The sequence below is a fragment of the Ammospiza nelsoni genome, chromosome 6 (assembly GCF_027579445.1).
Source record: "Ammospiza nelsoni isolate bAmmNel1 chromosome 6, bAmmNel1.pri, whole genome shotgun sequence".
In the NCBI taxonomy this organism is placed as follows: Eukaryota; Metazoa; Chordata; class Aves; order Passeriformes; family Passerellidae; genus Ammospiza; species Ammospiza nelsoni.
In genome coordinates this window covers 7463124-7487952 of record NC_080638.1, presented here as the reverse complement: position 1 = coordinate 7487952, position 24829 = coordinate 7463124, and the positions used below count along the sequence as shown (strand labels likewise).

Sequence of the window (24829 nt, the reverse complement as noted above, 5' to 3'; positions counted from 1 at the left end):
TTGAATAACAGCTTCTCAAATGGCAGCAGACTGAAAAGGTTACAAATTCTCCATGTGCCGCCTAAGAAATATCTTTTTGCAAGTGACCTGAACAGAGAGTGAAGAAAGACAAACCTTGCAGGCATGGCTCTTCAAACAATCCTGTACTTTTCTCATGAAGAACCCACTATCAGGCAGCTCTTGAATCAAATTAAACCATAAACCAGGAACTTGAGCATCAGCTAAAATAAATTTGAAATAATACCAAACACAACAGAAACTATCAATCTTCTTTGGGGCAGAGACTGAAATGTCAGACTATTTTTTTAGGTAATTAATATTCCAGACTAACAAAGCCTAGAGATGCTGTTTTGATCTGTATTCTTCTGCAGAATGGATTAAAAAAGAAATTCCATTTCTCAACATCTGGTGAAAGATCAGGTTTCCAAGGAGATGAAGTCTGGGCCTTGGATAAGTAGCCTTACTGCACATTTCCAACAAATTAGGTTAAAAAGGCAGGTGCCATACGCAGTTAATGGCAGTGAGTTACCTTGATACCCAGCCCATTCCATGTAACAGACATCACAGCTTATCTGACAAGGTTCAGAGCCATTAAATACGAATAAAACCAATTGCATAATCACAACTGAGATTTCTTCCTCACACAAAAAAACCCTCAAAACTTAAACAGGCTTTCTAAATAACCCAATACACCAACTCTTAGAGAGAAAAGCCTTCTGATTTTTTTAGTGCAGAATTTTTCTGCTTCAGTGTCTTGACTTTTAACCATGTAACACCTGAGCACCAGATTGTAATTTCTGTGAGTTCAGAAGCAGAAATGTTCAATAACCAAATTTCAACAGTTGGTAACTGAGTTCCAGTCAGCATCATCCAGTCAGCAACTGCATTTATCAAAATCAATTATTTCAGGCTGAAGCTCTCAAAATATGATGACAGCCAAAAATTAAAGTTTCAAAACATGTTTACTGTATCAAAGTAAATAGAGAAAGCTTAAATATTGCATTCTGTAAACTTAGAGAGAACCAAAAAGCCACACAAGATTAAAAATATGTAGTTATTTTGGGCTTCTCTTTGCAGTCATTTGCACATGATATGCCTTTATACAGCTTTTATTGAAGACAACTAACTTCAGAGAACTTCCTGACACTTGGGGACACAAGCAGCTGCCTTTTGCTACTTTTCTTCCCTTTTTTAGAAATAGAAAACTGAGGGTAAAGGTTAAGAATGAAAAGCATGCAGGTTACAGAACTGAAAGTCACTACAGGATGCACCAAATTTACTTTGTTTCACTTAACAATGATGTATTCCTTCAGGTTTTCCTGTAGCTTCTGTCAAAATATAACAACACAGGCAACGGCCCCGTGCTGAAAACAGCTTCAAATGTTACATTTGAGCATGGGAACAGCACTTCTGTACTCATGCAAACTAAATAACCTGCAGGTCTCCTGGGATTTCAATTACCAATTATTATCAATTCCCTTGGAAAACCTGCCTTCCTCACCTGCAGCACTCACAGTCTCAGCTTTGCCATCAGTCCTGCACAGCCTCAAGGGACTCTGTGCAACTCCAAGCTCCACCAAACAAACCCAATGAATGCTCTCTGCTCTCACTCCCGCTTGCCCAAAAGAACCCTTGAGAGCAGGAGAAACACAAATCTCCTTTAAAGCCCCCCTACAAACATCACCTTCCTAACACATCCCTAGCAAGGCTCCCCAAGAGGAGCACGTGGTGACAGGGACGCGGCAGCAGCCCCCAATTCCAGCTCTGGCTTGGTGGAACCCCAGCTCCAGCCACCAAACCAAGCAGCTTTCCTCATGTTCTCACTTGTCTGCTCTCCCAAGGAACTTCTTTTACAGAGCTTGATCCTCCACAGCTGGCATCCAGAGAGACAGTGGAAATGCACGGTGTGGAAGAGGATATGGGATAAAACAGCATAAAACCCCAAAGGAATGCTGTGGCTGTAGATTATTTTACACACTCAATTTCTACAAGAAGGGGTAAAAGCCCAGGAATGGTCATGAGAAGCACAAAGCCACAGAAGTCAGGAGGAGTAAAGCCTTTCTCCTTAATAAGCAGCTGTGGTTTAGAGTAACCAGAGACAGGTCTGGAGTTCCTGATGCTTCAAAGAGCTATTTACATTTGCATATTCCTGCAGGATACAAAACATACATTATGGAGAGGGCAGAGTTTAACCTCAGCCCTCTGCAAGAACGTTTAAGGAGACAGTTAGCTAGAATTAATACTTAATTGGAACTAACACTCTTTCTTTTCTCCCTTACAGACTTAGCTGCAGCCTGTGTATTATCAGTCACTCACATTAAAAAAGCCCTTTTGATAAAAGAAGATATAAACAGGCAGGATAGGTACTTTTAATATGAGTATGTTAAAAAAGAAACATAGTATTTTGAATGTTGAAGTTCCAGAATTAAAAAAAAAAAAAAAATCTACTGAAAGACTGAATTTTGTGAGATTAGATCACACTCTGCAGCTGACCCTTTCTATCTCACGCACTAAGGAAATGCTTTAAAATTCCAGTAGGTATACTCGCTTCCAAGGCAAGAAAACACACCCACTTGTTCCTTCACCCTTGTTTTTCAAGCACGAAAACCTTCCCAAAACTGTCAGCACCGAGGCACTGGAGTAACAGAGACCTCAGCAATTCCAAACGCGAAGTGATTCCCTTGCCTCCCCAAGCGCAAAACGCCGCTCTCGGGAAGCCGCCCCGGTGTTCCGTTCCCTGCCGGAGGACACCGTTCCTTCCCTTGCGGCAGGCAGGGCGCACAGGTGTGCCCGGGACCGCCGGCAACAGCCCCGGGATGCTCCGTGCGGCCCCGGGCCGGCACCTGCCCGCAGCCGGGACGGGCCAGGGCGCCGCAGCAACGGGGAATTCCCGAGCACCGCCATCCTCCCGCCTTCCACACGGGGCCTCCCCATCCCGGAGCGGCGGCGGAGACCCCGCGGCCCCGCTGGGCAGGCCCGGGAAGGGGCTCCGTGCCCTCCGTGAGGCGGCCCGAGCCTCGCACCGGGAGGGGGCACAGCCCGGCACGCCCCCCCAGCGCCCCGACCGCCCCTGCCCGAGCGGGACCCCGGCCCGGCTCTGCCCTCCGCGGGTGCGGGCCCGGGCCCGCCCGCCAGCCCCGTACCCCGGTGCCGCCACCGCGCCGGGCCAGCCGCCCCGGGGCCGCTCCGTAACGGGGCCCCCGCCGCGGTCCCGGTCCCCGGAGACACAGCCCGGCACGGCCGCCGGGGGGGTCCCAGCGCCGCCATTCCCCGGGCCGGGTCCCCCCGCGCCGCCCCCGGCCCTTCCCGGGACTCCCGCGGCCCCCGGGGGCGGCGGCTCCGCCGGGGCCGCGCTGCCCCCGCCCCCCCCCCGCGGCCCCCGGCGCCCCCCGCCCGCCGCCCCTGGCGCTCACCGCGGCTCCGCGCGCCCCTCGCCGCGCCGCGCCCGGCCGAAGGGAGGGCGGGCGGGGGTCGCGGCCCCCCGGCAGCGCCGCACGCCCGGCGCAGGCAGCCCCCGTCCCTGACCTACTTTCCGCCTGGCTTGCCACCCGACGGCGCACCACTAACCTACTTTCCAGCCAATGGCACCCTCCCCCGGCCCCGCACCGGACGCGCCCGCCCGCCAACGGCAGAGCGGCTCCGCGCCCGCCTCGCCCAATGGGCGGCCGCCGAGCGGGCAACGCCCGCCCCCCCGAGCGCCGGCAAATCCCCGGGCGGCCCCGCGGCCCCGGCCAATGGGGAGCGCTGTCCGGGCCCTGGTCCCGCCCCCCGGCCGGGGGCGGGGCTGAGGGGCGGCGGGGGGACGCCGCCGGGACCCGGATGTGGCGGTGGCGGCCGGGTCGGCGAGGGTTCGGGGCGGGTGTGCCCGGGGCGGCGGGGAGGGCTCGGCCTGGCCCGCGCTGCTTGCCCCGGGGGCGCCGCCCGTCCTCTGCCCGCCCCTCCGCAGGGGCTCGCCCGTGCCGCTGCGTCACCGCCGCGTGACGTCAGCCGCGGCCGTGACGTCACGCGCCGAGGTGTGAAGGTCATGGCGGCGCTGCCCCAGCGTGGCTGCCGCGCCCGCGCCTCCGCTCCCTCCTTCCCTCGGCGGTGGAACATGGCCCGGACACCGGCCCGGTGCCTCGGGGAGCGGTGCCGTGCTGGGACTCGCCGGCCCTCGAGCCGCCCTGCCTGAGCGTGGCCCTGGGGCCCTTCAGCCCAGCCGCCGGTCCCCGGTGCTGCCGAGCCCCGCCTGGGGTGTGCGGGGTCACAGCACCCTGCCGGGGCGCCGTGCTGGGTCACTGGCCTGGTTTAGGGCAAATTTGGGAGAAAACCTCCCGAAGGGGCCCCTCCAGAAAGCAAACGCAAAGGGCCCCTCCAGAAAGCAAACCCACACAGCCCCTCTCCCCAACCGGGTCGGGAAGAATTCCTTGGATAGAAGTGGAAAGAACCTGTTTATTTAGCAGGCAAAGCACCCCCAGCACACAGAATGAACAATACCAGGTGACACCACTCTGTCACCGCTCTGAAAAAGATGACAAATTCAGAAAGTCTCTCTTGGGGATGGTCGCTCTGTTATCAGTCCATCCTTGCTGGGGCAGCTGCTGCAGCCACACGGTGCAAACTCTCGGTGTTCCCAGGGCCCAGCCCGGAGCAGGGTTGGGTAGGCCCAAAAAAGGGAAAGGAGAAATAGTCCAGGGAAAATTCGGGCTGCTTAGCTAAACTAACCAGCAGAAGCAAAGAGCAAGAGCAAAGTGAAAAGCGAAGCAAAAAGCAAAAGCAGCACAATGCACTGCCCTGTGTGTGTGTCCTGCCAGCCGTAGGGGAGCGGCTGAGAGCAAAACCAAAACAAAACATTCGCTCTTCAGAGCCAGTCCTGAAGGCACAGAACATGATATCCAGCGCAAACAGAACACACAAATGGGGATACAAGCGTCACAACGTCACCCCAGGCCATTCACACAGCGCACCCTGGAGCCCTCGGCCTCCAGCTGGGCTCGGTGTGTGATGCTGGCACTGATGGGGCACTCTGCCGGAGCTGCTCAGGGCATCGGTTCTGTTCAGGTGTGCAAAAGGCCAGCAGCGAGTGTGTAAAGCCATCCACCTCACCATGCTCTGGTCTAAATTTAGCCAATCCACACAGCAGCGTGCAGGGGATGTGTTGCAAGAGCGTAATCACAGCGGTGCTGCTGCTTTCAAATGCAAATATTTGCTAAACGTGATTGCGTGATCGCTGCATCAGATTGTCATTGCCACATCCTCATTGTCTTAACATTTCCTGTGCTGTGATGCCACATCCCAGAGGTTTGGTTTACGTTTCCCAGGGTAACATCACCGGGGCAGAGTGGATTGCAGCACGGCGTGGTTGTGGTTATCCCAATGCGCCTGCACGGGATGTGGGCTCAGCCGGGACAGCGTCAACAGCTCCTTTCCACCTCACTGAGTGGGGACCAAACACAGGCAACAAGTGGCCCCTGCTGGATACAAACTGTTCACATCAGGGCACTCCTACTCGGGAGAAACCCTCCAGCAGAGTGAGATAAGTGAAACGCTGTACATGAGCAGGATGGAAATGTGCACCATGAAGAGAGAGAAGATGCATCCTTTTATTTCCAGCAAAATGGTGCTGCTTTGATTTGTTTCAGCGCACAGAAGTTATGGAGGTGGAGAAGTCTCCTTGACTACTTCTGTCAACTCAGCCTTTGTAGTTTTGCTCATTGTTTCCACCCATCTGTAGAAATAATCTTCCTTATGGAGTCAATCACATAGTGTCTGTTTTAATGAGCCCAGTGCCTGTTGTAGGGAATGATGCCAAGAGTAATGATCTTTTGCTATTTCTGAGGGAGAGCAGCTTAGCAGGCCATATGTCAGATTTCCCAGTGAGCCATTGTTTTGAGTTGTTTTCACACCGTAGTTTCTGCTCATGAGATATTAAAGGAAATAACAGCATCTGGTTCATCAAATTCCCAATTTCACCATATAATGATCAGTCCTGTGTTCTGTGACTTCCCTTGAAATAGATTGTCAGGTCAGTGCAGGCAGTTTCTATCTGCAGGTGAATCAGGCATCTTATACCTTGAAATTTTAAAGGTGAGGAGCTAAGAAACAACAATTTTAAATTTGACAAGACCCAGTTCAGCTCCTGACGCCAAAAAAGTTTGCACCACCCTTCTACCACACGTTTCAAGAGACAAAAGGCAAACAGGAGAGGTGAGGCTTGACCAAAGGTAGAACATTTTCTCCTTGCAAGGTACTTGAGGGAGCACTTGAAGAAGAGCACCCCAAAAATCGTGGGAGCTGCTGGGCAGACCAGCTCAGCTGTGTGCTCAGCTCAGGGCACTGTGCACTGTGTGTCTGACACAAGAGCTGAAGCATTTCCTCATCCATGCAGCTCTCACCTGATTCATTTTCAGAATTTATGCTTTTTCCTTCTAAGAATGTAGTTCATTAGATCTTAGGCAGAACTGCCTGCTTAGCTATGTTAACATGTTAATGGTTACACCATGTTTAAACACCAACATTTACACTCATGCTTGGCTTACAATGACAATTTAAAAGCAGGAAAAGGGTGTGCTATGTGGCATTTATACTGCAAATTGTGGTTTATTAATAGAGTATTGGAGAATGTAGCTCATGTTCCAACTGATTAATGTGTTGACATTTGAATGCTACAGTAAAAGCTTTCCAGGTTTTAGGATTTTGACTTTGTGTCAAGAAGAGTGGTAGATATGATCTCCGTTAAATGCAGCCTACCTAAGGTATGATAAGGCCATATCAGTGGTTTCACTTTAGAAACTGCAAGTTTTTAAATCTAGATAACTGTTTCCCTGTAGAAAAAGGATTCTGGTTTCTCAGCTGATAACCCAAAAACTGATAGGTTTTATTTTTTTGTGTTTGGATTTTTTTGGGTTGTCTTCAGGCAGTCTTGATATATCTCTGGAACACCCACAGATGTTCAGAAGTAACCAGCCAAATTAGTGCTTTGATGTTTTTATTTTGTTTTCTCTCAAACAAGATTCATGACCCCAGTTCATGGCACAGAGGACACAGATCTCTGAGTCTTTGGAGGGTGAATTTTTGTGAAGTGGTTTGAAGATACAATTATATGTGTTTGTTTTTTTAGTGTCTTCCAAAATATGTGCAAGATAGGATATCTATTTTAGCACCTAGCTGTGGATCCAACTGCTTCAGAGCATTTTAACCAGCTGCTCTTTGTTTATAGGTTTCCAGCCATGGAAATACTGACTAATTACTGAAAATACTGATTAATACTGATTAATTAACCTGTCTTACCCTTTTATCCAACCTCTTCCTGCATTTCTCTCTAGACATACAAGCTATGATCCTGTATCTTCTTTGAGAAGTCAAAGCTCACAGAAAATTATCGAGAGTTAATTTGAATCTCTGGATCTCTTGTTCTGTCTGTACATTAAAAACTCCAGAGATTATTGGGGTTATTTCTGACCCTCTGTCACACAGAGTTGGTGCCTTGCTTCAACCCAGTTGTGAGGGTAGAAGAAGCTGCAAACTTTGGCTTGGATTGTTTGCAGACTGGTGCAAAAAATCACAGAGTGGTGATCTGTTGACTGTGGTCTGTCACAGCTCCTGTGTGGCTGGCTCAGACCTCTTCAAAATAAAGGTTTTATCAAAATATTCTATTGCAGACTCATTCTTTTCCCAGTTCATCAAATTCTTGAGTTATTACAAAACCTAAGCCAGGGGAATATTACGTTTTCCTGCTTTTGTTTGAATAAACACTTGCTGCTTTAAAGGGTGTACCTCCTACCACGATGTTTCCACATTTGAGCATTAATTCCATAAATATAAAGCAATAAATATTGACTTTTTCATGTGCCTGCTTCCTTCTGAGCTTTTTTAAACCCATCCCTCTTCCTCCTGGCCTTTATCACAATTTAAAGGGCTAAAAGCTTGTTTCAGGCAAAAAGAGAAGATTCTTATCCAACCATTGATTTCAGCCCTGTGGTCTATGAGAAGACCAATTAATATTCAGAGACTCCATGAGAATTCCCAGGAGTTGGCAATCCACTGCCTGGCAGCATAGCAGGAACAGGAAAAAGAATCTGAGGAGGAAAATGAGGCTAAAGCCAGAGAATTAAGAAGTTCTGAGTACTTCTTTGCATTATATTTTCGATCTTTACAGAAGGTTCAGGACAAAGAATTTCTATCTTTATGTGGATTTGGCCTTAATGAAGGTTAAAAGCACTTCAGAGTTTCTACTTCATTAAAAATATATGGAGTTGAGTTTGTGTTTCAAAGTCTGGAAGGCTGAACTCAAAGAAGACATGGTCAACTGTAAATATGTTAAGAAAATTTTAGTGAATATAAAATATTAAGTTGAAAATTCTAAAATGCTACAACCTTTTCAAATAACCGCTTTTTGTTTTGTTTTGTTTTGTTTTGTTTTTCCAGGGATTTTGTTAAAATGTTTCCTAGAGTTCATTCATGGAGTAATTTTGAGTCAACACCATATTTATTGCTTTGATTTTTTTAATGCATCACACACAAACCTAGAGTTGGCTGCTGTGAGATTCTTCCCTCCCTCCACAAAAATAATAAGGAATCCCCGAAGCTGTTTTGTTAGAAGAGGATTGCACCAAAGACACACTTAAAAATTGCTGACAGTGTTTCTTCAGGATTTACTGAGGACATTCACGGTAGAGTTTTGCTGCCTTTTATTTGTAGGGGTCTTAAAATTTTCTAAGTTCCATTAAACACCAAAACTTTTGGTACTGAAATGAACAGAGAATGGATTTCAACCAGCTTAATTTTGCTTGTTCTAAGGGGTAAATAAGAAGCAGAAACAGTTGAATAAAAATATAGCTGGGATTATAAATGTCATTTAAATAGTGTTTTTTAACTAAACAGTCACACACTGTATTAATTAAATAAGTATAGTATCCTCCCTTTTGCAGATTGGGAAAACAGGCCTGGGGATTAATGAGTTGGTCAGGATTACACCCACATATTAAACCACAATTAGAACTGGAGCAACTCATGGCAGCCTTCTGAACAGTCTGGGGAGTCACTCAGCACCTCCACTTGGTTTTCCATAGCAGTTACACAAAAGATTTTATTTTCACATGGAAATTGTGAGGCTTAGGGCATATTTTGAAAAGAAGCTTTGCAAACTATAAAAGTTAGGGGCTTGATTCTCTTTTCAGTTAGTGGTGATGACTCTAATAGGAGCATAACAATCCATGGTGGGAGGATGGATTTCCAGATTCACAGGCTGTAAGAGGACAGTGGGACAGTGACTTGATTTTTTTGGTGTTTCATCTTGCAAATGTTCTAGACCCTATTCTGGAATTTTTACTTCATTCTTACACAGTCAAAATTCAGCATTGGTCTCGTGCTTGCAGTGGGGGCTCAAGCTCTCAGGGTTAAACACATGGCACAGGCTGCTCTTCCCCTCAGCATGGCACCTTTCTGTCCAGGATTCCAAGATTAAGATGCTTTCAAAGCCATGAGCCAGGAGAAAAGGGAAACAGCAATGAATCTTTCATGTTTGATGCTAAGCTACAACTTCGCCGTTGTCTATTAATTAAGCAATCTATTAATAGTGCTTTGGTACATACTAATGTTAGACAAAAACCAGTTTTGTTGCTAGAGAAAAAGCTGCTATTTAAAAACCAGAGCAGAAGCAAACTAATTCTGAGACTTATGAGTATATCAAGCAGTAGGTGTGCCTGGAGTGTTGTAAATGGGGAAGGTGGGAGGACTCTGTCTTGTTATTAGTACATGTAGAAAGACAGGAAGTACTTAGGGAAGGTTTCCCTCTTGTTCCGAGTTCCAGGAAAGTTATTCAGCCAAACACATGAATCACAAAGCAGACTAGAAGGGAGTTTCTGTGTGGCATGAAAATAACAATCTGGGAGCCTGAGAAGTGAAACAGTTTGATGCTTTTGTTCCGCTGCAGATTTTTCATGGCAAATAGCAACCCCACGAATATCTGACAATGAAATGTCTTAGTGCATGAAATGTGAAGTTTATGTAAGAGAGAGTGTCTTACTCATCAGCTGCTCTATTTTAAGCCCTGCTCAGCATGAGGGCTTTCATTTTGTGATCTATTTGGACGGCAGCTGGCACATTAGAGTTTTACATTAGCTGACATCTTTACAATCGAAATGATACTTAACATAATCCTGTAAAACCTATTCTCATATTTGTGCTCAGTCACTCATATTTCATCTTAGTGTCTTCTCTTTCCCCATGGACATTTTCTGTCCATTTCATGTTAAAAAATGGTCAATGTATCAACAGCATTAAAGGGATGTTTTGTGGTGATGTGATCAAAAATATATATATACAGCATCTGTCATAAAATGAATGTGCCATTTTGATGACTGCAAAAGGCAATGAAAAGAAATCCATAGTAACATATGTTGGGGATGAATTCCAGCAACCAGCACAAATAACAAAAAAGATGGTATGTATTAATAATTAAATACAAAGATGAGCTACATGCATGATTTAGATTCACTTGGAAATATTTACATTATGGAAGGATGAAACAAATGCCAAGTTGCAATCCAATTCCAAAATCCAACAATTATCAAGTAGTTTGCCTCTTACCATGAAGTCCTAGGACTTCATCTATCTGTTCATTCAAAAAGAAAAGTCTTTTCCATCTTTGTGGGTTTTAAATCCCAGTCAGCTCTAAACAAATGACAGAATAGTCCTGAGAGAAGCTGAAGTTACCTGTTCCTGGAGATGCTTGGGAACAAGACTGATGAGGAGAAAGAACAAAATAAGGCACTGTTGAGGGTGGCAGGCACTGGACCCTCACCCAGTGGGGTTCCCTTGTGATGTTTTTCCCTGAATCCCACACATTTTACACCCTCCCTTGGCCCCCCAGTCCCTGGACCCTGCTGCCATCACCTGCCCTGCCTGCTCAGAGCTGTGCTCTGGAGGCTGTCCCCTGCAAACTGCAGCTGGGAGGTGTCAGCATGTCCCACTGATTGCTTCAGGTGCTGGAAGGATGGTTTAACTCTTCTCAGCAGCAAAACTTGCCTAGGAAAGGTGGAAAGCTCCTTTTCTTCACGCATTTTGTTTCCCAGGTGAGCAGCCTGGCATCCATTGTGTTCTGTGTGTTTGGCCAGCTAAAGATTTCAACTGCTTCTTGAAATCTGAAGCACCAGTGTCCCACTAGATGTATTCTCACCCAGACTGGGTTTGAAGGGAGGGATTTAACAAAGGAAAATAAGGGGATCTAACCTCTCCTTGTTCCCCATGAGTGGTGGCCAGGAGGTTCTGCACCACTGGAGTCCTCCAGCTTTGCTTTTGTGCTGTACTGTACCCACCACTCGTTCCTCCTGCGGTTGCCCAAACAGTTGGAGCCTGAAGTAAAGCTACAAAGCTCCCTCCAACCTCTGACACAGGTCCCACCCTCTCCACACCCACCCCATGGCTTCATGAATCTGCTCATTAATTACATGCACGTCGCTGGGCGTGGCACCGGTGTGAACTGTTCTTGCGCTTCTTTGATAGCAATGGGATGTTTATGTTTCCATTTGTGACCACAGCAATGAAAATTAGGGCCTTTATACAATGATTTAGACTCATGTGATGTATTGTTCTATGCTTTGTGAGCAATTACTTTTTTCTTTTTACTTCAGAAAAAAATCCCAGTAGTTCTCAGCGTGGTGAGCAAAAAGATGATCATCAAAGGAACATTTTAATGACCAAAACAATCCAATTTTTTTTCAATAAGAAATGCCAGTGGGCAGTTGCACTTCTTGTCCAGAATTACCTCAGTGATTTTCACATAATGCCAATGAAGTTTAAGATCCTCTGTGTGTGCACTTACCCTGTTTGCCTCCCTGTCCATTCCTTTGCTTCCTTGGAGGTTGTGTATTTATAAGCTTTATGTCCTACAAACCAATGTTTGAAACAGAGATGGAGAAGTGATGCCTGAGATTACAGAGGAGCCTTAACAACTTAATGACAGACAAGCATGCAACACCCAACAAAACAAAGCCCTGCTCTGTGCTTCCTCACCCGCTCCTCCTGCAGGCTGCTCGGCCAGAGCCCAGCCTTGGTGTGATACCTGCAGCTCTCTTGTTCTGTGGAAAGAAAATCTATGTTACAATTCTTTCCTGCCTTCTCAGGAGGGTGACCCTTTTAGGTGTGTGGCTTTCTACTGTTGTTTTACACTTGATCTTCTAATTAATTCTAACTCCAAGGTGGAAGTAGCAGCTTGGGGTAGCCAATTATTTTGAGTTTCCTTAGGTTCGCTTCCATAACCCTTATGCTGTGTCATGCTGAATTATGTCAATGGCATAAAACAACATAAAGCATTCTTTTAAATATTTTTTAAGTCTCTCAGGATTCTCCACTGCAATACAAGATAAAAATGAAAATCATTGCTCTTTTTGCTGGTTCTGTTGTGGTACACCTAATTCTTTTTTCACATTATCTTTTTGTTTGTGCTTTTAGGTACTAGCTTGAGGTTCAGAGGGTAAAAGGCCAAAACACCACAAATAACAATGTAAGTTAATCAGGTAGGAAAGGAAAGGAAAGGAAAGGAAAGGAAAGGAAAGGAAAGGAAAGGAAAGGAAAGGAAAGGAAAGGAAAGGAAAGGAAAGGAAAGGAAAGGAAAGGAAAGGAAAGGAAAGGAAAGGAAAGGAAAAAGAAAAGGAAAAGGAAAGGAAAAGGAGTCACACAGCGAGGTCTGAGCAGTTTGTCTGATGGTGCCAAAGCTACAGGGGTGAGACAGTGTCTGTCTGATTGTGCTGGCAGATTTTGACTCTTTGAGTACACCTGGGTAATGCACACAGTGTGCACACAGGTTGTAGAGTTTTTTCCTATTACATTCATTATTTAAGTGATTTTTTTTCCCGTTGTTGGTCCTGTTTTGCTGATTGCCTCAAGGAAAGCCTGTGTTTTCCTTTTTTACCCAAGGGTGTCTCGTTCTGTGTTTGGGGACTGCCGCTGTGCTTGGTTAAGCAGTGTTTTGTGGCTTGTGCCAGGCAAGGCAGTTAAATATGCACATGCCTGATTATTATAGGGCAGATGGGTCAGTAAAGCACCAGGTGCTGGCTTCTGTGAGGTGTTTGAGTGTGTGTTACACTGGGGCTGCCAGCAGAGGATGAGCAAACACCTGTGATGGTGCTGGTCCAGACTAACTCAGGTGTCACTGGCCATGGCTTGCATAATCTCCACAGCTGCAATCCATGAAAACCCTGCTTCTCCAAAGGGGCCTTTTCCAGTCTTTTCATGAATATTGTTGCTCTTGCTATTCGCATAGTAACAATTTTTACCTCTTGTCTCTGCTTTTAAACTGGTTCAGAGTGCTCGGTGCTTGAAAAGCAAACCTTTAAAGGTCTTTCCCTTCATTTGCTGTGAGAAGCCATGGTAAATGCCATGTGCTTTTAAGCAATTTAAAGGCTTTCTGACTTTGTTTTTTGTGTTGTTAATGCAGGTGGTACAGATTCAATGGGCTTTCATGTGTAGCAAATTCTTCATATATCTATTTTCTGTCTCCCAGCACCTCTGTGAGTTTGATGTTGGGCTCTGAGTAGCTCTTCATATTTCCATGGTTACAAGTAGTCAAAGGGGTTCTGTTAACCCCCAAAGGCAGAGTGATTATGTCTCTTTTTTTTTTTTTTGTCATAAGCATAAAATGAACAAAGTAGACTGTTGCTATGAAAAGATTGTTTAAGACACTTCAATAAAAACTTTTAATTTTCACTCGCTCCAGAAGTGTTGGAGCCTTTTGCCACAATTATGGCTACGTCACACTTTTTGTAAAGATGAGTTTTTACGTGAAAACCTGAAGGCTCTTTTTTCTTTCCCTTTTAATTCTGGTTGGGTTTACGGCCCATTTTGAAGGCAGTGGGTTTAGAGCAAACAATGCAGGTTCAGAGCTATGCTGTGATTAAATAATCAGCAGTGACCACTAGCCATCACTGTGTGTGCTATTGCTGATTGTTAAAAGCAGAACAAGTGGAGGGAAGCAGCATTTCAGCTTGCTGAAGAGCACAGATGCAGCCACATCCACATCAGAATTTCAGATCTCAGATTGCTGCATTTCTTTCTAACAAAAGACTGGCAGAAAATCCCTTCTGACTTTTCAGACCTCACCTCTTGTTAAAGCCCACGTCCTTCCCAGAAAATCAAGTGCAGAGAGCTGCACCTTCTGTGAGGGGAAAAGAGCTGTGTCCATCCACAAACAACTTCAGAAACTGAGATCTGACAAATCAAATTAAAACAAATGATGGGTCATGGTTAGACGGCTTGTTTGAAGGATGGAGCTTTGCAAAGTAGGTTTATATGCATTGATAGTTATCGTGGCATTGTTAGTGATAGTGCCTCGTGTGCTTCTCTGTGCACAGGGAATGATGAATAAAGCCATCAAAGAAGGTTTTTCAGTTCAAGAGAGAGGGGGAAATGTGGGAAATGGATTTGTAGAGAATTCTCAAAGCCTGACAGAAGGCTCACACGGTATGCATCCATGTGCAGACTTTGAGACAAGAAATTCTGACTTAGAAATGCCATGGAATAGAACAGATACTGTTGAGAGAGAAATGGAGATAGAAAAAAGTTTCAGAAGATGGCCTTGCAAACAAGATACTTTGGAGAGATAGAACTGTGAAAGGTGCATTGTAGTGGGACCCACAAGAGGTAATTTTAGATGATTGGCTTTAAGGCATTTACAGCATGGTGTGACAAGAAGCTGACAGGCCCAGAAACACTTCTAGTGCATTGTTATTAGGAAATAATTGGCTTCTGATTGTGATGGCATGAATTTTAACATCTGTATTGTCTCACCCTTCTCATGAGAGTGAAAATGGAATAAAAGTTTTTAAAATGCCTCTCAGTTGCCCCAGCTCTGGGTCAGGAAAAGAGCATTATCCAAGAGATGTAGCCACATCCACATCAGCATTTCGGATCTCAAATTGCTGCATTTCTTTCTAACAAAAGACTGGCAGAAAGTCCCTTCTGACTTTCTGATCTCACCTCTTGTTAAAGCCTAGATCCTTCCCAGAAAATGAAGTGCAGAGAGCTGCACCTTCTGTGAGTGGACAAGAGCTGTTAGAAACCCTTAACAGGAGCAGGCAGCTGCCAGGAGCAGTGTTTTCCTGAGAGGCTTTCCCAGACTGAAGCTGTAGCAGGTTTTTCTCTGTGGAATGGACTCAGGGAGCTGTGATTTGTTATGGTATCCTGAGCTGAAGGGCTCCAGATCAAAGGGAGGTTTCTGCATCTTCCCCGGACAGAACGGGCAGTGAGGGCAGGCAAGTGAGAGGGAGTGATAAAGGAAAGCTGGAGAAAAGTCTCTAATGGGCAGAGAATATCTTGTCTGTTGAAAAGGTTTTGTGCAGTGATAGAAGCACTGGCTGGAACTGGAGAAAGGGTGAAAGAAAGCTCTGAGACTCTCTTACCACCTTTACAGAGGTACTGCTTCAATGCACGCAGCAAAAGAATCTTCCTAATTGAAGAGGAGAAAATGCCTCCTTTGCCTTTCTTTTTGGCAGGTTTCTTTTCAGCTGGAGGTGCTACATTTGCCAAGTGTCCAAGCCAGTAGAGGCATAAGCTGTTCTGTGGTAAAGGAGCAGGCAACAGAGTAAAATTATATTTTAATAGTACAGCACATTTCAGACCCACCTGTGACTTTTCCAGGGGGATCAGGTGCCAGGACATGGCAGCTCTTGGACCTCAGGATTTTCTTTCTGGCAGGTTTAAAATTCTTAGGAGCTTGCTTGCTCCCAAGGTATGTTTGGGCCTTTTTCGAGTAATAATTCAATTTAAATTTCCAATTTAAAGTTGGTGGCTGCTGCTCCCTTCATCACAGAGTTTCCTCCTAGCAGGGCAGTCACAAAGCAATGAGAATGTCCTCTCACTTTTCCTGTGCCTGTGTTTCTATTGAAACAGAGTGGTTTGCTCCAAACTCTTGGGGAGTTTGTAAGAGCAGCAGAGCAGGATACTCAGAGTGTTCCAGGCAGTCATTGCCAAGGTGGCAAAGGTAGAAAAGGAAAATATTAGGTAGATGCATAATTAGTGTGGAATTGTTCTGGGTTCCTGTAAAATGGCATGATAAATGCAAATTACATGTCAAACCAATTCTTCTGTCTCCAGAATAAGAAAACCACCCTTTTGGAATTTCAATGGGAAATGAAATCATTATAAACTTAGTATCAGGAAACCAGAATATCCTCATGTTTGGTTACAGCATTCTGGTATTTTATTTTATTTTATATATAATATAATATAATATAATATAATATAATATAATATAATATAATATAATATAATATAATATAATATAATATAATATAATATAATATAATATAATATAATATAATATAATATAATATAACATTTTATATTTGTATATATATTTATATACAAATATATATAAATATAAAAATAAATAAATATATATTTGTATATAGATTATATATTTTTGTTTATTTTATTTTATTTCATTTTATTTTATTCTGGTATTTCCACATTCTTACATCAGTGCTTCCAAAACTCTTACTGACTGCAGTAGAACTTGTGTGCAGCTTGTGGATGTGTATGTATAAATACACATTTTCCTCTCAGAGCAGTAGCTTTGCTATTTGCCTGGGAAAGATCCTTGACCCTTCTGTATGACAAAAATTGGTTTTAAGAAAATACTCCTTTCTAGACTATGCTAGCATAGTGCTGGCAAGGATAAGACAAAAAGAATTTTATAGAAAAACAAAGATAGTCCTATTAGGGATGGGAGATTAGAGCTGATCCTTCCCTGGGCTCTACAGACTTGCAGTTTTTGATTCTACCAACACTTTGGGCCAAGTCCCTACGTGAGGAGCTGTTTAGTTGTTTATAAGCCTTTTTCTGGAGTACCTGCATTACAAATTGGAAGAAATTTGTTCTTTGCTGCCCACAAGAACATTTGTTCTAATCTCTCTTCACTTTTCCAGCTATTATTGTTTGGGAAGCAAACTTTTTAGGGGGGGTCAGATGTGTATTTTATTGTAAAATCTTGTTAAGGTTCTAAATTCAGCTGCAGCCTTTGGAGCACTGTGAGAGGCCAAGGCCCAGAAATGATCCCTGTGCAGGGTTACTTTCGGGGAAGCAGGAGCAGAAAATAAGGAATTATTTTCTTACCAAAAAAAAAAAAAAAAATTAAAAAGATAAGCTTTCTTGTTATTCTGCAATGTTTTGGCAAGTTTCCCTTATCACTCTGCACAAATGTCCTAAAAATGCCTGAAGTGCTTACCAAGAGTTCCATTTCTGGTGCTGAAGGTGGAAAAGCCATCACAGAAGCCACAAGGGAGGTTTCTGGCAAGTTTTTAAGATTTTTAACTCATGAGGAACGTTTTTATGTTTGAATGTTTGCACTTTTGGGTAGCAAGGCTAGAGTTTGTCAAGGGTGTACAAGAAGTGTGTTAAAATAAAGAACATGACAAGGCAGTATCATAGTGCTGGGATAAAAGAAAATATCAAATTAAGTGGAACTTCAGATTTTTAACTCACCCAATCAGGAGACACCACTCAGACCTGAGCATGTCTCTCAAAACTATCTCATTATCTAAATATTTATAGCTGTTAAAACAGAGAAACTTAGTTTGGTTCAAGAGCAAAAATACTTAGCAATTCTAAAGTAAAGCATTCATTGAGATCTTTCTGCAGATGAAGTGAGAGCAAAGCCAAATTTGCATTATATTGTATTGTGTAAATAAATTATATAGTTTCTCCTGTGTTGGGAAAGATCCTTTTCTATCCATAAACTCTTAAGGAGTGATGGATGAGAGCCCAGGTGGGGATTGTAGGACAGTTCAGTGCAGGTGACCCCTCCTGGGCTCATCCTGACTGCCTCGGTGCTGCTGCACAATAATTTATTTTTTTCTGTGTGTTTGCAGTGTCTGCTGCATGGGCTGGGTGCACCAGGAGAGGGCAGAACTACACAGGGGTTTGGGTGAAGGAGAAATGGAAATTGGTCTGTGAACAGCTTTGCAGGCAGTTGTTATTTAATGTTCACCTAAAATCAATTACTGGGATATTCAGGAATTGTGTGTTTTCTGCACCAGTGCTTCATTGCTGCTCTGATGCCAAGGAATGTTTCTGAAGGAAAAAATTTTTGGGATGAACAGCACTGTGAGGGGAGCTGCAGCATTTAACTGGGTTATTCAGAGTCCACTTGAAACAGAGTTATCATTTTCCCTATTGTTACTGTAAATACAGTTTATTTTGCTTTTTCCCCCCCTTTTTCCCCCCCTAACTATAGTCTGGTTTATCATTTGATTATATTTTTCCTTTCTTCAAGTTTAGAATAAAATGTTCTAACCCAAAGCACCTATTTTTAATATCTACTGTAAAATATTAGCCACATTAGGTGTAAAACAGATTAAAACCAATGTTTCCCTTGAAAACCTGAATGGAATGAGAGAATTAATTCTATTTTCTGTAGAGAACCTGATTTAAAGTCCACTCCGTTGGAGTGATTTAAATGAATCAATGAACATTGGATAAGCTGGGCTGTGGATAAAGTGCTTTTTTCAGAACAAAAGCCAACTTTCTTCCCCAGTATTTTGCAGGTGAGTAAAGAGAAGGGACAGAACCAGAGCAGGACTTGGGGAAGAGGACAATGAGGGGGCAAAGGACAACTGAGGTGACAGGGACTCTCACTGTTTGTTTGGATACAGTTTTTGCTTTATTATTGTAGGGACTTTTGCTAGCTTTTCTGTGTTTTTTTTTTTTTTCTCCCCAACATATAATTAAAGAGTCAAAGATATAATAAAAGATAATACTATTATATTTTAATAATAATATTATCTATTAATATTGGCAATACTAATATATAAAATAATTATTATTAAATTTTATATACTTAATAATTAATATTTTAACGATTTAATAAAATATATTTACTGTATTAAATAATTATTAATATTTGTAACATTAGTATATAAATATTATCTATTTATATACTAATATATATAATTAATACTATATAAATATTAATAATATATAAATATTATAATAATAAATAAATATAAATTATATAAATATGTATAATATATAAATATTATATATTTAAATACTATTACTATGTAATATTAATAATATTATATGTTAATATTATTTAAGGTAATAATATTAATATTTGTGCTGCAATAAAAATTATTCATGCTAATGGTAAGTAGCTGTAATAAACCTTATTTTATAATTAATCTGGGTAATAATTAAAAATTATTTAATTTAATAATTAATTTGGGTTTGAGCCTTATTTTGTTCATTTAAAAGGTGACAGGAGTGTGCTTAAGCAAGTTCTTGAGATTTGTAACGTGTAATTGGCTCAGTATGTCATCAAAATGAAATGGCTAAAATGGTGTCATCATGGTCTGGGGGTAAGCAGGCAGAAGGATTTGGGGATGTTAAATCATTCACAGTAAAAGCAAAACTATTTTTTTGCAGGCAAAAAATACCAATATTATTGCAGAAGGGCTGTTTTAGGAACTATAATCAATATTGGCCTCTGTCTGCACTAAGAGAGGGTTGGGGTTTGTTTGAGGCTGTGGCTCACAATGCAATATTTGACGTGCAGCACACTTTGCAGATCACAGGGGGCTGTCTCAGCCCATGAGCTGTCTCCTCATCCAGGTGCAAGGAAGTTTGGTCTCCCAGAATCTCTCAAAGTGTTCTCAGTTCAGAGCCCGTCGTCTGGGCTCTTGGGCCACTGCTGTGCCATCTGTATGAGCAATATGAGCAATTCTGACTGCCTTGCTGTTTTATAAGATGCCATCTGATAATTTGGAGTTAGAGGAGTGCCGGAATTCCCACGTATAAAATGATTGCTAGCATTGTGACTTACATCCTCCTGATATAAATTGACTTTTTATGAGTGATGTGGCCTCTGTTGTTGGAATTCAGGTGATAAACTCGCATAGTTGTGCAGTGTTTTTGTACCAGCCCCATTACAGAACATGTGTGGCTATGAAGCACAAACCCAGCACTTGTGTGATGTGGAACAATTCAGATATTTCATGTATTGCAGGCACAGAATGCCCATTTTCCTGTGCCTCAGGATCCAGCTGCTCAGTCCAACAGTGTTCCTATGTGGGAGATAAATCTTGAAAACTTGAGTGTGAGCTGATGCAATTTGTGTTTCTGCATCTGCAAGCCAAACATTTTGAAAGGACATCCTCCCCTGGTTCTCAGCAGGAGAACTTGGCATCCCAAACCTCACTATTCCTGTGCCCACACTCATTTTCACTTAACTCACTTGAACAAAAACAGCGAGCTGAAGTCTAAAAGTGCTTCTAATATTAACTCTGTTCCTTGGCAAATTCATCTGACACAACTTCCAACTTCCTGTGTAACATTTTCAGCAGGGAATTGTGCTCTGAAGGCCAAAATAGCCCTGTACTAAAATCTGCATGTAAGGATCCAGATAAATAGAGCATCTTGAGCTAATTTTTAGCTGTTTGAAATGCAAATAAATACAAGCTTTACTTGTCAGGATGAACTTGCTGGATGATTCGGATCAACACATGAAGCCAAGGCTGTAATTGCCTAAAAATATTAGTTTGAGAATTGAATCTGATTAATTTTTTAGAGTCTTATCTTCTACATTCTGCTTCACTTTATTTAGAGAAAAAACACAAGATAGAAGTTTCTCTTGGCTTTTTAGTCTCCTTCAGTCTGACTATAATTTTAATAGCATACAAGTAAAGATATCCCTATGTAAATCTTTTCATTCATGACTCTCATTCAAAATGCTCTCCTGCTATTAATGGTTAGTGAATGAACAATGTTTGAAGTCATTAAGAATTGTGGTAGATTATTCCATTTACTTTCACCTGTAATCTGGGACATTTTACATTACCTGCTTGGAATTTTGCCATTTTATGAACTGCCTGAAGCATTTCTTCTCATACTGTCCATTGTCAGGTAAATTGCCATGTAAACTAATAAAGTTTAGAGAAATTAACTTGCTGAGAACATGTTTCTTTCAAAGTTCTCAAGATTTGTACTACAATGAATTATAAAACTCATTGGTCTCTCCACTAGGGTAAAAACTTCATTACTAGTGACTATGAATTCCCAATTTTCAGTCACTTCTTCCAAAACAGCCCGGAAATGCTTCTTGACTGAGTGGAAATTGCAGGGTTTGTTCTCAAATACAGCAATCACATTGAATACTGCTTCAAACCTAATGCAGATTAGATTTAGAGTGGATTTTTCTTTCTGAATCAGTAGCTCAAGAGCTGGTTCAAATAAGTAGTCAATAGACAGTAGCTGGTGTTGTCTGTTGTCACATGAAAATATAAATTGTTTTCTTATTAAGAGTTTTTTTTTTGTTGTTCTGAAAATCCCCATGAGCTAGTATTTGAAGAATTGATAGTTTCATAAAACTGCCTTCAAGTTGTTCTTGTCTGAATTTTGGGGTAACTTCCTTCAGCCAGTTCTTCCTCTTTGAAAGTACAGGCATTCAAACTAGGGTAAAATAGTAGAACCAAGTTGTGTTGTAATCTGATTGGGGATGGCCAAACCTTAGAAATAGTTATGCAATATTTTTAAATTATTTCAATAACTCCCTATGAATCATACAGTTTGTGTTTACTGTAATGTTGAAGCATTTTTTAAAGGCTATGAATAAAATAAAAACTGAAACTCAGTTATATAGTATGTACACTATTTAATATCCAAACCACTTTTCTGAGCTTGATGTTTCTTTAAAGATAAATAATTACATTACTTTTTAATAATTAAATTTTCATCTGGATTCTCAAGCATTTTTACACCAAGTGTTATCTACTTTAAAAAAGCCAAATGTAATCATTGCTGTAAGGTTGGATTATGTATTTTATGGATGGTGGATGCCAAACTGCTGAAGTTGTTCCCTTGTCTCTGCTTTTCATTCTTATTCAAATATGATTTTAAAATTAATGACCTTAATTTTGCTTTTTGATGATCTTTATTTTAAAAGTTGAATGAGTATTATTTACATTGTAATTTTTAAAGATTGTATCTGTGATAATCAGAATAATGTGAAATCTTTTAACTCCTTGGGAATCTTTTCTGGTCTAGAAATTGGAGAGAAGTATTGAATTGCTTCTAATGTAAGCATTTTATATGAAACTTTGTTATGCTGAAGGCTCTATGTTTGCAGTTTTTAAATATCTGATTTTATCTTGAGATATGTGGACAGCAGCATTCCTCATTGGATTTGTGAAATCAGAAGTTTCGTATTCAGCCTCTACATCTGATTTTACTGCCAGATGCAAATCTTGAATATTGGCACGCATATTCCTGATTAGTAATATTTACTGAAAAACAGTTCTGTGGCAATATTTTAAAACATTTAAAAGGGTATTATTCCAGCTCCTTTTTTTTTTTTTACATAAAGTTAAAAATATTAATCATAATAAAATTATTTAGGTTTTGCCATAATAATTATCTATATGTCTCATGCTTGAAATCTGTTCCTTGGTTGACTATTTTCAGTATTTCCAATTTGAAATCTGAATATTTTTTATTCAGATTGCCTTCTTGTTGGGACCCAGGACATTGCTCTGGGTGCCCTGGGTGATTCCAGACCCTGGCAGGGGCTCAGAGACCTTGGCACAGAGTCACAAGCACCTGTGCCTTTGATTTTAGCCCATGGAAACAATTACCAACCTTGTGTGAGGAGTTACAAGCCACAAGGGTTTGAATAGCATGATAGTGAATTTGTCACAGGGTGAAAAAGTAGAATTTTGGGGATTTAGAATGGGGGTTCAAAAGCCAAGATGGAAGAATCTGGGCATGTCCTGTTCTTCTTCTCCTTCTTGTCCTCCATCTTCTGCTGTGATGGTGACACTTCTGGGTTGGTTTAGGGTAGAGACAGACTGTCTGACATGGGTGATAGATATTGGAAAATTATTGTAAATAAAGCACATGTAGTTCTTAGTATAAAAAGCCAACACCACCCCAAGGGCAGGGACTGTGCCACAACCCAACCTGCTGGACAGACCTCAGCAGGTCAGAGAAGGAATGGGATACATAAGAGAAAATAAACAACCTTGAAAAGCAGAGCTGAGGAATCCTGACTTCTTCTTTGGTCGCAGGGCTGGGAAAAAGGAGACTTTTTAATACCTTGGGAGCCATTTCAGGAGCAGAAACCTGAGACCGTCTCATCTGAACATATTTATCAGGGACTAACATGGTTACTGCCAATGGGCACAGCTGGCATCATGAGTGTGTGTCAGGAACTGTGCTGACAGGACCAGGGGAAATGGCTTCAAACAGAAAGAAATGGGTTTAGATGAGGCATTAGGAAGGAATTCTCCCCTGGGAGGGAGGGCAGGCCCTGGCACAGGTGCCCAGGGATGCTGTGGCTGCCCCTGGATCCCTGCAATTGCCCAAGGCCGGGCTGGATGGGGCTTGGAGCAGCCTGGGACAGTGAAAAGTGTCTCTCTTCCTTTTCCCAGGAAAGTCACCAAGGCTTTCCAGGTACCAGGCATGGCTCAGTGCCACCCATCACTATGCAAATCTGGGGCTTAGAGCAGCCTTGATAAATGGGGCGCTAGGTACAAAGAAATAATTAACATTTCTGTTTCCTCTTTCTGGTTTCCTTATGAGTGCCCCAGAAATGGCACCAATACCTTCAAGCAACATTTTTTCCCCACTTAATTATATCCCTAATTTAATGGCTCCTCACAATAAGGTATTTTGGACCCCTTTTGGACCCCTTTTGGACTCCTTTTCCTAATGGGTAGATATCAGTGCTGGTTTTAAAAGCGTTCGGCTGTGGGCTGTGCCAAGAAATTCCCTGGCAAACAGCTAATTATGTCCACAGACAAAAGTCTGACAAAGAAATCGCTTCAAGCCACAAGCCAGAGGCTTAACCATTGTTCTTGAGAGGTTCCTTTGCATCTGGGGATTGGGGTGTGTTGGGAGGGAGCGTGGCTGGCACTCGGAGCCCTTTGTGGGGACACAGACCCCAGGGGTGGAGCTGAGGGTGCAGAGCCCTCTCTGCTTGCCCTGGGGAGGATGGAAATCACCTTTCTGCTCTGCTCTGCTCCATTGTGGGGACACATCCCCAGGGATGGAGCTGTGGGTGCAGAGCCCTCTCTGCTTGCCCTGGGGAGGATGGAAATCACCTTTCTGCTCTGCTCTGCTCCATTGTGGGGACATATCCCCAGGGATGTAGCTGTGGGTGCAGAGCCCTCTCTGCTGTCCCAGGGCAGGATGGAGCTCACATTTCTGCTCTGCTCTGCTCCATTGTGGGGACACAGACCCCAGGGATGGAGCTGAGGGTGCAGAGCCCTCTCTGCTTGCCCTGGGCAGGATGGAGCTCACCCTTCTGCTCTGCTCTGCTGAGCACCATTGTGGGGACACAGCCCCAGGGATGGAGCTGTGAGTGCAGTGCCCTCTCTGCTTGCCCTGGGGAGGATGGAAATCACCTTTCTGCTCTGCTCTGCACCATTGTGGGGACACAGCCCCAGGGATGGAGCCTGGGCAGGATGGAGCTCACCTTTCTGCTCTGCTCTGCTCCATTGTGGGGACACAGACCCCAGGGATGGAGCTGTGGGTGCAGAGCCCTCTCTGCTGTCCCAGGGCAGGATGGAGCTCACCCTTCTGCTCTGCTGAGCACCAGCTCATGACTGCACAGCCCAGGAATGAAACCCCGCTGCACAAAGGCAGCTTTAGCAGCAATTGTCAGCAGATTAGATGGAATGCCTGCCCTGTGCAGGGTATCTGAATTGTACCAGACACGCTCCTGGCTTTGCAGGCTCGTTCCTGCCAAATGTGGCAGTCCTTGGGAGCCTGTCCCCCCAAATGCTGGGGATTTTGTGTGTTTAACATGATGTCAGTTCCATTGTGTTCCATAGTGAAAAAAATGAGCTCAGTCTGCTAG

General features: G+C 43.1%; 1 protein-coding gene across 3 annotated transcripts in view; it reads right to left on the bottom strand.

Annotated features, from left to right (window-relative positions):
- The window catches only part of BMAL1 (basic helix-loop-helix ARNT like 1), a 51507-nt gene extending 47931 nt beyond the window's left edge, over positions 1–3576 (bottom strand). The window contains exon 1 of one of the 3 annotated variants that reach the window (XM_059473785.1): positions 3414–3576. The gene's annotated coding sequence lies outside the window, so the exon portion shown is untranslated. The remainder of the gene's footprint in view (positions 1–3413) is intronic. The other 2 variants (XM_059473786.1, XM_059473784.1) reach the window with 2 other exon arrangements.
- Between the last annotated feature and the right edge of the window lie 21253 nt (positions 3577–24829).